The sequence below is a fragment of the Canis aureus genome, chromosome 7, assembly GCF_053574225.1.
Source record: "Canis aureus isolate CA01 chromosome 7, VMU_Caureus_v.1.0, whole genome shotgun sequence".
Lineage (NCBI taxonomy): Eukaryota > Metazoa > Chordata > Mammalia > Carnivora > Canidae > Canis > Canis aureus.
In genome coordinates, this window is record NC_135617.1 from 54,485,508 (window position 1) to 54,497,637 (window position 12,130).

Here is a 12,130-nt window from a genome sequence, read left to right on the forward strand (position 1 = left end):
ATAACTGAAAAATTGTAACAAAAATTAAATTTGGTAACTACAATGAAAAGTTTACAAAATTCCTACAAAATTCTTCTTTTCTCAAAGGTGTGTGTGTGGTACACTCTATCTTTCTATATGAGAATAGAAGACAATCTTGCTCTATCAAGGGCTAGAAGCCTCTACTGCCATCTGCATCTGAACTACATGTAGTAAGTGAGTGTCTCTAGATAAAAGTGATTAAGTGATTTGGGATTCAATGAGAATGGTTCTTGATTTCCTTCTTTCCAGTTTTCTCCCTTCTGCTTCTATATATATTTAGAGAGTGAAAAAATTGGTAATAAAATTGATGCTAAAATACATTACTATGATCACATTCAAATGGTGTCTCAGAAATAAACAGACAACCATCTTAAGAAATAGACTTACATGAAAAACAGATTAGTCAATGCAAATATCATATAATTAACCAGTCAAATAAAGAAAAAGCAAAAAAAAAAAAAAACCCTACAATAACAAACAACAAATTTTCAAAATGTGAACTGGTCTCTAAGATAAAAATATATGAGTGATTTGTATCAAATTTTGTACAGAAGCAGAAGAAGGTTTGTAAACATGTAGCAAAGGTAACTAGAGTCAAGAGGCTCAGGCAATAAGGGTGGTCCAGGACTCCAAAAGACTTCACAGGTTATAAGTTCCTCTGGTAAAGAAGCAATTTGCCAAGCAGAATTTGGTCCTTGAAGTAGGCATCTCTGTAGAACTAGGGGGATGGGGTGATACTGGGGATGGTAGTACTGTTAGAATAAAATAAAAAAGGGAGTTTTGTGTTTTTTTTTACAAATATGTGAATTTAAACTCATACATTTGACAACTTGTGGGATTCTTTTTTAAAAAAATGTCTATTTTAATTTTTTTTTAAGATTTTATTTATTCATGAGAAATAACAGAGAGAGAGGCAGAGACATAGGGAGGCAGGCAGGGGGAGCAGCAGGATCTCCGCAAGAAGTCGGATTCAGGACTCGATCCGAGGACCCCAGGATCATGCCCTGAGCCAAAGGCAGATGCTCAACCACCGAGCCAAGCCAAACAGGTGCCCAACTTGTAAGATTCTATAGAACTCTTATTTTTTCTGCTGACACGTAGCTGGTCAATGCTTTTTTTTTTATTTTGTTTTGTTTTGTTTCTTTTTAAATACATTGTAAGCAGATTTGTTTCTTTGTTTTTTCCACTTTTAAGTATTGTTCACAAAGAATAGCCCTTGTAAGTTCAATTGGGCCAGTAGTGACTTTAGCACCCTGCTGATGTAAACAGATTTTCCTGTTCCTTTTGCCATCAAAGATAAGTTAGGCTAGTTGATCTAAGGAGGAGAAAGCGAATGGTTAGCAACAGAATCTTTTTCCTATGGCTCTACTCAGACCTCCACTCCCAGAAACATGTAGTTCATATCTCTTCTCGTCTTTTTCTTTTCTTTCTTTTTTCTTTTCTTTCCTTTTTTTCTTTTCTTTCTTTTTTCTTTTCCTTTCCTTTCCTTTCCTTTCCTTTCCTTTCCTTTCCTTTTCTTTTTTTTCTTTCTTTCTTTCTTTTCTTTCTTCTTTTCTTTTCTTTAACACTCTCTATGCCCAGCCTGGAGCCCAATGCCAGGCTTGAACTCATAACCATAAGATCAAGACCTGAGCCGAGATGGAGAGTCAGACACTTAACTGCTTAACTCTAAGCCACTCAGGTGCCACCATAATTATTTCTTCTTAACAGAGTTCTAAGTTGGAAAATTTGGCTCATAGCCCCATAGCTTCAATCCTAAAGAAGCTCTCATAACCACAGTGGGTTACAGGTTCATGTGAAAAGATGAGATGAGATAAAAAGCATAGAAAGCATTGTTTTGCTCTAAAATACACCAAAAGTTTTATTAGCTTTAAAATGCTATTATTATTTTCTTTATTCTTAGCTTTGTGGCATGTGGCACGTGCTACTGATGTTCATGTTGAGGACATACCAGCAGAAACTAGCAATTTTGATGTAGAGGGTCGATGAAAAAGGACCATAATAATGAAAGCTTCCTTTAAATCTAAGTCCTATTTTAAACAGGTGGACTTCTGAATCTACTTATGAACATTAGTTATATCAAGATTGGATGTTTACTGATTTTCTGTTATAAAAGCTTTAAAAGTTCTAACTTTAAAATATTGCTGTGTGATAAATCCAAATTTAAATGATTAGAGTGATTCTCTATATGATTAACATGATAATTAATAGGGACCCTATCTTCTGCCATTTTTATGTGATAATCATAATCATTTGAAGACCTCATGCACTGTTAATAATATATTTGCGATGTGCATTCAGGATTTGAGAAATTATTTTTGAAGAGAGGGTTATTTCTATTTTATGCAGAAATCTGAAAGAGTTTTACTAATGACTTGATCAAGCATCCCAAGAAACTATAACAGGGCACATATTCCCAATGATGAAAATTGTACTCAATTTAAATACAAAATGAATATTAATAGGATGCTTTGTTCCCTTTCAAATATCTCACCTGTTTTACTTTCTTTCTTGGGTCAGTGGTCTTTAAGCTGAGTTCTGAATAGTTAGCACAGCCTTACCTTTTATAAAATTATGCATAAAATCCATACATATCCTATGAGACCCTCTAGAATAGATTGTATTAATTCTTATTAATTCTTGTATTGCTAAATGTTCTTCTTCTTGCTATGCTGAATGCATTCAATTATGGGAAATGGGAATGCTTTAAAATACCACATTCTGGTGTGAAGTGTTTTGAAAAATCTTTGGGGGACATTAGTTTGCCTTTAATAACAAGTCCAAAATTGTGCCTAGTGGGCCTCTCCAGTGGAAACAAAGTCTGCACATTGCTATGAAAAACAGTGTTGTCATATGGCTGATAGCTGTCAAATAGAGAATATCTCTATAGCACAGGAGAGAGGAATGGGAGGAGGAGGAGAAGAATAGGCATTCAAAGGTGAGAACTACTCTTTTTTTTTCCCCCTGGAAGATATTTTTTTAAGACAACAAGAATAAAGTATTTTATTTTTTGGTCCCTCTCTCCCCAGGCTTTACAAAACGTAGATGCTCTGTTGTCAAGTTGGAAAATTAGAGCTATGATTACCTTAAAAAAGTTTTACTTGTCAGAATTTCTTCTCAGCATGTAAAACACCTCTTTGTAGTGTCTCACGCCACATTTTCACTTCTATAAGACATACCGTGGAGAACACCTTGTCCAAAAGAGTCAACATCAATGCTTTTCATACCATGTCAATTGAGTCTAAGAACTTTCTACTTTATTTTCCACTGGGCAAATCTTTGCTACTTTTTGGAGTATGACAAATGTAATTTTACTCTGAAATAACTGAAGAGAAACAGAGAACTAAAGGGATTTGGTATTGGTTCTACAAAATAAATTAAAATTCAATGGGTACAAGTGCCTAGTAATGTGTTTAAGGGTGTATCAATAAAGTACATTTTATAAAAGGTCTGGCCACAAAGAAATAGATAGAAAAGCATTTCAAGATTAGTCCATAATGAATGAAAGATAACTGTCAGTTTGGTAATGTGTTAATAAAAAAGAAGAACAAAATATGAAATCAAGGAGGTTTTTATTCAGTAGCTCTCAGTGTCTTTAAAAATTTTCTCTTTTAGCAGTACCTGAGCAAAGCCAGCTTCTCATATGATTTGTTGTCTCTGTTTTTTACTATTAAAATCTGATTACAAAAATATTGTAGAATGTACTATAAAGACCCTGAAAACTGGGATAAGAAGTAATCATTAGTTCAAGACCTGGTTCAGCTTCTTACTGATTGTGTATGCTTGGACCAGTGGTTTGTAAATACCTAACTTCTGACCTTTAGGGGAAAAAAGAAAGTTTGAAATGTATGATTTCCTTGATTATATAAGCCTACCATGGCCAATTTCAAGCTAGCAACATGATGTCACTTAATGCAGAGTCAAGGAGAAATGGGGTCAACTGACTCTCAGATCCAGTAGCAGCTGGCTTCATTATGTTCTTGCCTTGGACAGATACATCACTGTTCTAAGTCTCTTTTTTGTTTCGTAAAATTGAAATAATAATGTGTATCTCACAAGTAGTTGAGAGGATTAAATGAACAAAATACCAGTACCTCTAGATCATCAGAGAAACTAAAGGTCAATGCTGAAAGTCCATTAATTTCCTAGTCTACATTTCAGTAATATCCAGATAAAGAAGAGCTATCCATTGGATTTATGACTAGACAAAACTAGGAAGAGTAGTTGACAGAATGGAAGACAGATTGTGAATAAAAAAATATTTTGAAAGATTTGAGTAATGGCTATATAACAATAGAAAATTTACCAGGAACACTTTTTACATACAAATGTACCTAAAAAATAAAACACATTAACAAAAGGAAGAGCTCATTTTAAACACAGGGTTAGGGGTTTTATAAGATAGGTATTTTGTGTGTGCAGTTAACACGGTGTCAGCAAAGCTTGCAAACTCAGGATAAATTGGGAAGCAGCTTAATTCAATTAAGGAGGTAAGAATTTCTCTCTAATTAATAGTGGCCAGTCCACAACTGGGAAATCTGGTTTTGGTTCTAAGTGCTAAACATTAAGAATATAACTGAAATGCCAAACACAGGAGGAGTAGATTGACAAGATCCAGACAAAACTTCAAATACACTTAATTTGAAGAAATTACAAATGTCTAGCTTGGGAATATGAAGAATGAAGATGCAATGAAAATGTGAGTGCTGACATAAAATATGTAAAAGTTCATTTTATATATGGTTCCACAGATAAAAAGTTTTAGTAAGGTATGCTTGGGTGGCTGAGTCAGTCAAGCATCCCACTCTTGTATTCAACTCAGGTCATGATCTCACAGTCATGGGATTGAGCCCCAAGGTAAGGCTCTGTGATCAGGGCAGAGTCTGTTTCAGATTCTTTTTCCCTCCCTCTCTGTCCCTCCCCGCTCATGCATGATCTTTCTCTCTCTGTCTCTCTGTCTCTCTCTCAGATAAATAAATAAAATCTTAAAAAAAAAAAACAGCCTGTTTTTATCCACACATAACTGTGTGGTCAAGACTAAGAGCCATTTCAACACACATGTTCATGTTTCTGAGGAACAGAGATCCTAAAATGCCTGTTTATTGAACATTTCCTGGTCCTTCTTTATGAGGATTATTTTAAATTTGCTAACATGTGTTTGTAGTTTGGGCAGTCCCTGATCCAGGGAAATATTTATAAACCTCTGATTTTTAGTCATCCATTACATATTTCAAAGAAACTTACACCTTCTGTTATTGATCTACTTCACATTCATATGGTTCTCGGCTTCTTTCCTTCCCTAAATGGACATTAACATTGGCTGGGATTCTCAGAATGAAGCCTTGGTAGTCAGAACAAAGGTAGTGCTTTTCCCCCCATTATCTTTCAATACCATATTCATTAGTTTTGGATTAAGTCAATCTTAAATTCAATTACTGGTTTCCTGTGGCAGAGGCTATGGTAACCTACAAATAGAATTGTTAAGATTTTTTACTTGCTAATCCTTTAACCTTGGTGTCTGTTTATTGTGCTTTGCTCAAGTACTCGACAACTACCCTGAAGTGACATGCACATTTGTCTAAAACTACTTACTGTAGGTACGGTCTTTGGGGGCCTGCCGTGAATTTTTTATTACGTTTTGAAGACCCTGTGTTCCAAGTTCTGGAAGTTGTAAATGTCTAAATAAATTTTTTTAAGTTTTTATTTTCATTCCAGCTAGTTGATATACAGTGTTAGATTATTTTTGGGTGTATGATATAGTAGTTTGACACTTCCATAAATCATAAGGGCCCTTCTTAATCACCATCACCCTATTTCACTCATCCCTCACTCTCTCCCTTCAGTTTGCTCTCGATAGTTAAGAGTCTGTTTCTTGATTTGTGTGTGTCTTTCTCTCCCTCTCTTATTTTTTCCCCTTTGCTTGTTTTGTTTCTTAAATTCCACATGTGAGTGCTTAATCAGAACCTTGTTTGAGGGTATTGGAAATGATCGTCAGCATCCTTGATGCTTGCTTATCTTGGATATGTAAGAAACTTGAAAATCACAATAAAAATTATATAGCCATTAACCATTGGTTGCTTGTTGCCCTCAATTTCGTGCTGATGAGCATGTAGTTGAGAGGGTTTTTGTCCATATTTATTTCTGGAATGACTTTCTGATTGGCTTATTTACATTGACAAATGGTAAACTCCTGAGCAGACAGCTTTTGGCAATAGCTAAAGACTCTTTCCCTGAATCTTTCTGTTAGACCAGAGCTTCTGATCCCTGTTATCAGTGTTTAATGTGAGGGATTTGAGAGATCACCAATTGTGAGCACACAGACCTGAAATAAATAAAGTACCAAAATCTTGAACTTTAATTCTATTCCTTAAAGCCTTGCAGGAGTCCTTTATCTGACAAGATAGCTTTTATCTGATGGGTTAAGCTTCCAACTATACTAGTTTGGAAAGCCCTAATGGGTATTTTTCCAATTGTTTCAGGTTTCTCTTTCTTGCCAAGTTTGGAAGCTTCTTTCTCCTCACTGATACAGTTTTCATTAATTGGAATGGGTTGGGTAGCTGGGCTTGAGCCAGCAATCATAACTCCAGCAAAACTCTTTAGACTCTTTATCTATGACTTTTCTAGAAGGCTGTACTTTCAGTGACTATACTTTCTGGTGACCATTCACAGTACTCAGAAATGCTTGCTTGAAAGTTTTCAATATTTCAGGCAGTTACCAAATCATTGCTTGCCTTGATAAGGATGCTTCAAAGTTACCAGGTGGTAGTTTATATCAACTTCAGTGTTTTTCCCCCATTTTATTCATGGTTTTGATTAGAATCTTAGGGATGGGGTTCGGCCAGATTTTAAAAACCTCTTATCCTACTAATAAATAACACTCTCTAGGAAAAATCTCAGAAAATTATATATATACATATACATGTATATACATATATGTGTATACATATATATATCTCGAATGAGTGAATGGATCGATGATAAATAAATAATACACTTTTTAAAAACTAGCATGCTCTACAGAACATTCCTTTCTTAAACTGTGCTCTACAGACCACATGCAAATGAACCTTCCTAGGTGCTTACTAAAGTATTCTATAGTGCCTGTGGAAGGCAGCTTCAAAGATGGTCCCTAGTGATCCTGGCCTCCTAGTGTTCAGACTCTTGTGTAATTCCCTCCCACATTCCTATCAGGATTGATTGCATTCAGTAGAATGCAGCAGAAATGATGATAGATCACTTCTGGGAATTGAACGCAAAAGGCACTATGGCACCCATCTAGGTCACTTAGCCTCTCTCTCAGATGACTCACTTTGGCAAAAGCCAGCTTCCATATAGAAGAGCCCCATGGAAAAACCACAGGTGGGAGGGAACTAACTGAAACCTTTTGGAAATAACTAATGAGGACTGAGGCTACCTGCCAACAACCACATGAATACAATATCTTGAAAAGAGCTCCTCTGGCTTGATTCCTCCAGTGATCAAGTCCCAGCTGAAAGTGTCACTGTAACCTTATGAATGAATGACTCTATGTCAGAATTACCCTGCCAAGTTACTTCTAGATTTCTGACCTCAGAAACTGTGTGAGATAATGAATATTTGTTGCTTTATACTGCTAAGTTTGGGGGTAGTTTATAATGTAGCAATGGATAACTAATATGAGACCCATCGTATATCAATCAAATCAGAATATCCAGACATTAGGGCCCAGGAAACTTCAGTTAGCAAACATCACAAGGTGATGGACATCTTTGCATATTGATATTGAAGAACTATGGTGTATTAGTGTTCTCTTAAGCCCTAAATAACTGTAGACTTGAAGTCTTCACTTATTCACTACTAAATACCATTGATCTGTTAACATGTGAATAGTTCCAGTTCCTACTCAATACTTTCTCTAAAATGCCTAAGTTTTTTTTATGCCTAAGTTATTTATTTTTTTTTTACAATTGTGTTTTTTTGTAACTGTTCTGCATTTCTCAATCCAGCTTTTGAAAATGAAACCATAATGAATTGGCCAGATTTCGACATTTGTAGCTTAATGTAGTTTTTTGAATAACTCCTAAAAGGATGATTACAACTACTTGCTCTGTACCTTTAAGTATAACCACAGAAATCAAAGAAAGCTCACTTTACCATCATTACTTGGATGAATAGGAAATGCTCAGATTCCCTTCTCTCCAGTCCACTTTTCTTTACCAAAGCATAGGACCCAACTCTCTAAGATCAAAGAACATCTTTTCTTTTTTTTCAAAGCTAGCAAGCCATTAATATCCATCTCTGTAAAGTAATCCAAATGAATATTTCAAAAGTGACTTGTATAATTAGCAGAATTTCCCAACAGTGTCAGCATTCATCTGAGGACTGTCTGTAGGGGAGTCAGAGGAGCCTGGGGTGGGAGCCATAGGCAGTAGTAATTCAGTAGAGTTGCCTTCATTCCTCTGAATTGAGGCTGCTTTATTTCTGAATTGAACATGCCTTTTTTTCTTTATAAAACAGGAATTAATTAGAAACTATAAAGAGTCACTTTGTAAATTTTGAGCATTTTGAGAATGAATATTATCACCATCACCTTGGGTTTATAACCACACTGTAGAAGTTGAAAGTCCTACTTTATTACCCCCTTCCCCTCATATCAGTCAGGGTTCACTCATGAAAGCAGAACCAATAGGAGGATAATAGAATAAGAGATTTATTATAGGATCCCATACTTTTGTGGAAGGCACTAGGGATGCAAGAGTCCACAAATAAAATTTATAAGGTCTAAAAGATGCTGTTAACCAGTGCTCCTGTAGTACTGGTATAGGTCAACAAGTTAGAGCTTGCTGCCACAGTGAGACTAAGAGAGAGGACCCATGGAGAATTCCACAGAAGGCTGGCAGCTACTTGTACCTACCGCCCTGTGGGTTCACAGCTAAATGAACTGGTGTTAGTCTTATGGTTGATGTTGGTCAGTAAGGCTAGAAGCTAGGAAGAAAGCTGGATATGAAGGGAGGAGAGTGAGAATAAGGTATAATCATGAGTATTTGTGCATCTGTCTGTTGCTGCATCTGACCCCAGAATCCTCAGTACTTGTGCATGTGTCTGTTGCTGCGTCTGACCCCAGAATCTTCAGAGTCATGTCCACTGCTTCACTCCAGCCTACTTAGCCTCACACGACTTCCATTTTGGTCAACTTTAATCTAGTCACACATAGAGGAAGAGGTTCTGGGAAGCATGATTCCCAAGGTCATCAAAATGGTGATAGGACAACCCAAGACTACCACCTCCCCGCCAAAATATGAAACCATGTTCACTTTAAAATTTGTTTCGTGACATGTAAAGTAGGAGTAACACTGGCTTTAGTGTCAAGAGACTTAGACTATAATCTTACCTCTTTCTTAACTAATTTCATGAGTCTAGTCTCCTTACCTTCCTTCATGAGGCCTCAGTAGTCTCATTTTCTGAATGTTGAAATGGGGGTGTAGTGAACCAAGGAAACTTAAAATAGCTTCTCTCCATGATGCTCTAGTGTTTCTAACTAGACACTTTTTCAATTCGGCTAGCTCTTAAATTCTATGGTTCAGAAAAGCAATTCATATCTAATGGAGTTCTCCTTATTTCTGAGTACTTATCTTCCATTAAATTTTGCTCTATGAATTTCTATAAAAATCATCTGTTTTAGTTATACACCTAGAAGTAAAGCTATACTGAAGGATGCTCTCTCTTTTATTGTGTCTTAAACATATGGTGGGACCATAACTAGATGTCTCAAAGAATTGTGTGTGACTCAGAAGTCTAGAAGGGTATTCACCTGGTCTATATATTGTAATCATATGAGGACATTTTTTAAAAAGTACTGAAGTTCACCACCAGAGATTTTGATTTAATTAGTCTCAAGTAAATTCTGTCATCATTTCTTTGCTATCTAGGCAATTCTAATGTCTAGTCAGTACTGAGAAACATCAAATTACATGCTCTGATTGAAATAAAATAGAAGACTCATTTTACCTGTCAATAGCTATTTACTAAAACATCCTTTTACAGAATCAAGCTATACGATTCACCTTTGTGGAACTGAAGCTCTAAGATTCTTAGGAGAGAATATTCTTGCCCCTCAGCTAAATTAGTGGCTCTCTGCTTTGTGCTGTCCACATTGTAGTATACCTGAGTAGAATTCTTTTAACAATAGATTTAACATACGGTGGAATTGAGAGGACCCAAATCAATACTATGAGTAAATCATGTATTATTATTTTTTTTAATCACCAGGAAACCATTGCAGGATTCCTACCCTTCCATTCTGTTAGGTCTGCTGCTGCTATTCTTTTGTCTTCAGTTTGTTTTTGTGCCATTATATTTGCACATTCATGCTTTGGAGAACACTACTGAATGGGAAGCTTGTAGTTCTTCTGTACTCTGTTCTAAGTACCTAACAATAACCTGCAAATGGTTCAGTACTGAGATGCTACAATAAACTGGCACCATTTCCTGCCCTTCCTTTTTAGATTCTAATGTATCTAGATGGCATAAAGGCATATCTCTTGCCTATAATAGCTTATTTTATCTTGGTCAATTGAAGTAATGAGGATCTTGACCATAGTGCCAGTATCTGGTTTCTGGCTCACCTGGCCTTCTTGGTTCAGGTAATCATACCTTCAATAACTAGGTTAGCCTAACTAAGATTTTAGCAATTATTCTAGTCTTGAATCTCTGCAAATATGAGGATATTGACCTTGAGGAGGAAGAAGTAATTTCTTGGTATATGGTTAGATGTTCTTTGAGAAATAACTAGCTCCTTTTATTCTTTTTCTTTTCCTTGGATTTGTTTTTAAAATTCTGTCTTCTCTCATAGTGATGGGGAGAAAACAAAATACGCAAAAGCTTGTGAGATTCAAATTGATGTTGTTCATGTGTGGAAAACTTTTCAGTCCTTTCAAGTATATTTCTGTCTAATTAGATATACCGAGTAGTAGTTCACCTAATTATTCTTGAACCCTTAAAGGTCTAAAAATTTAGAGCTTGCATTATTAGAAGATGACCAAATATATTACCTGCCAAATATGTCACAACTCTGCTGGCAACAATGATGGTGGTTCTTATAATAAAAGTATTTCTTATGTTTACCCCTTTGGGAACTTACACCCGGCAGGTCAATCTGGTCAATACCTATGATTCTATTTTAGGTCTCACTCTATGCTGGGCCAATTGGCCAGGCCATCACAAGTATTCAGCAACATGAAACAGCAAATGATTATAATTACTAATAATTAACAAATCTGTCAATAATTAACTGATCTGTTAAGCAAGGGTCCAAAACTTTACAAATATTTTTGTAATTTATAGTGTGAAACAATGTTATGAGGTGAGTGCTCTCATTATTCTCTTTTTTACATATGGAGGAACCTATCCAAGACACATTGGAAAGTGGGGTGGTTGCAATGTGAATCTGGAAAGATTGAATTCAGTGTCCAATCTCTCAATAAACTCATGCCACCATTAATCCATCTCTCCATCCATCTGTCTATCCAGAAAAAGGTGGACTTCTCTGGAAGTAATGATACACAGCCTACTAAAATGTGCAGGATACTCTTTGTTTGCTTTTCCAGATTATTCTCTACTCTACTCCTTGCCACAGAAGGTAAATGGTGTAATTTATATCACCTAGATTCCATTGCTCAATAGTCTTCTTAGAGTTAGCCAATGAAAAGTTCTAGCAGATGAGACAATGGAAGTCCTAAGTATTTCTTTCCCACTCGACCTACTTTGATGCCTTGCCTCTGGGCACAACTATATTCTCCTATGACTACTGCTTTTATCTGGTAAAAGTTCTCACCTACAGTTCTAATTCATCTACAGTTCTAATTCTCAGCTTGTCTATTGGCATAGTTTAGTCTGAATTATGTTATTTTAAAATTGCCAGCATTTTAAAATTGGGTGATTTCACACACACACACACACACACACACACACACACATTAAAATTCGTACTTCTGAAAAATGAAAGTTCTGGCCATACAAAGTCTAACATTACCTTACAGTAAAAAGCAAGTGTACTGATTTGAAGCCATGTTCTCTCCCTCTGCTCCACCTACTTTGTTGGGGCCTAATAACTATAGTCATTTGAGATTGT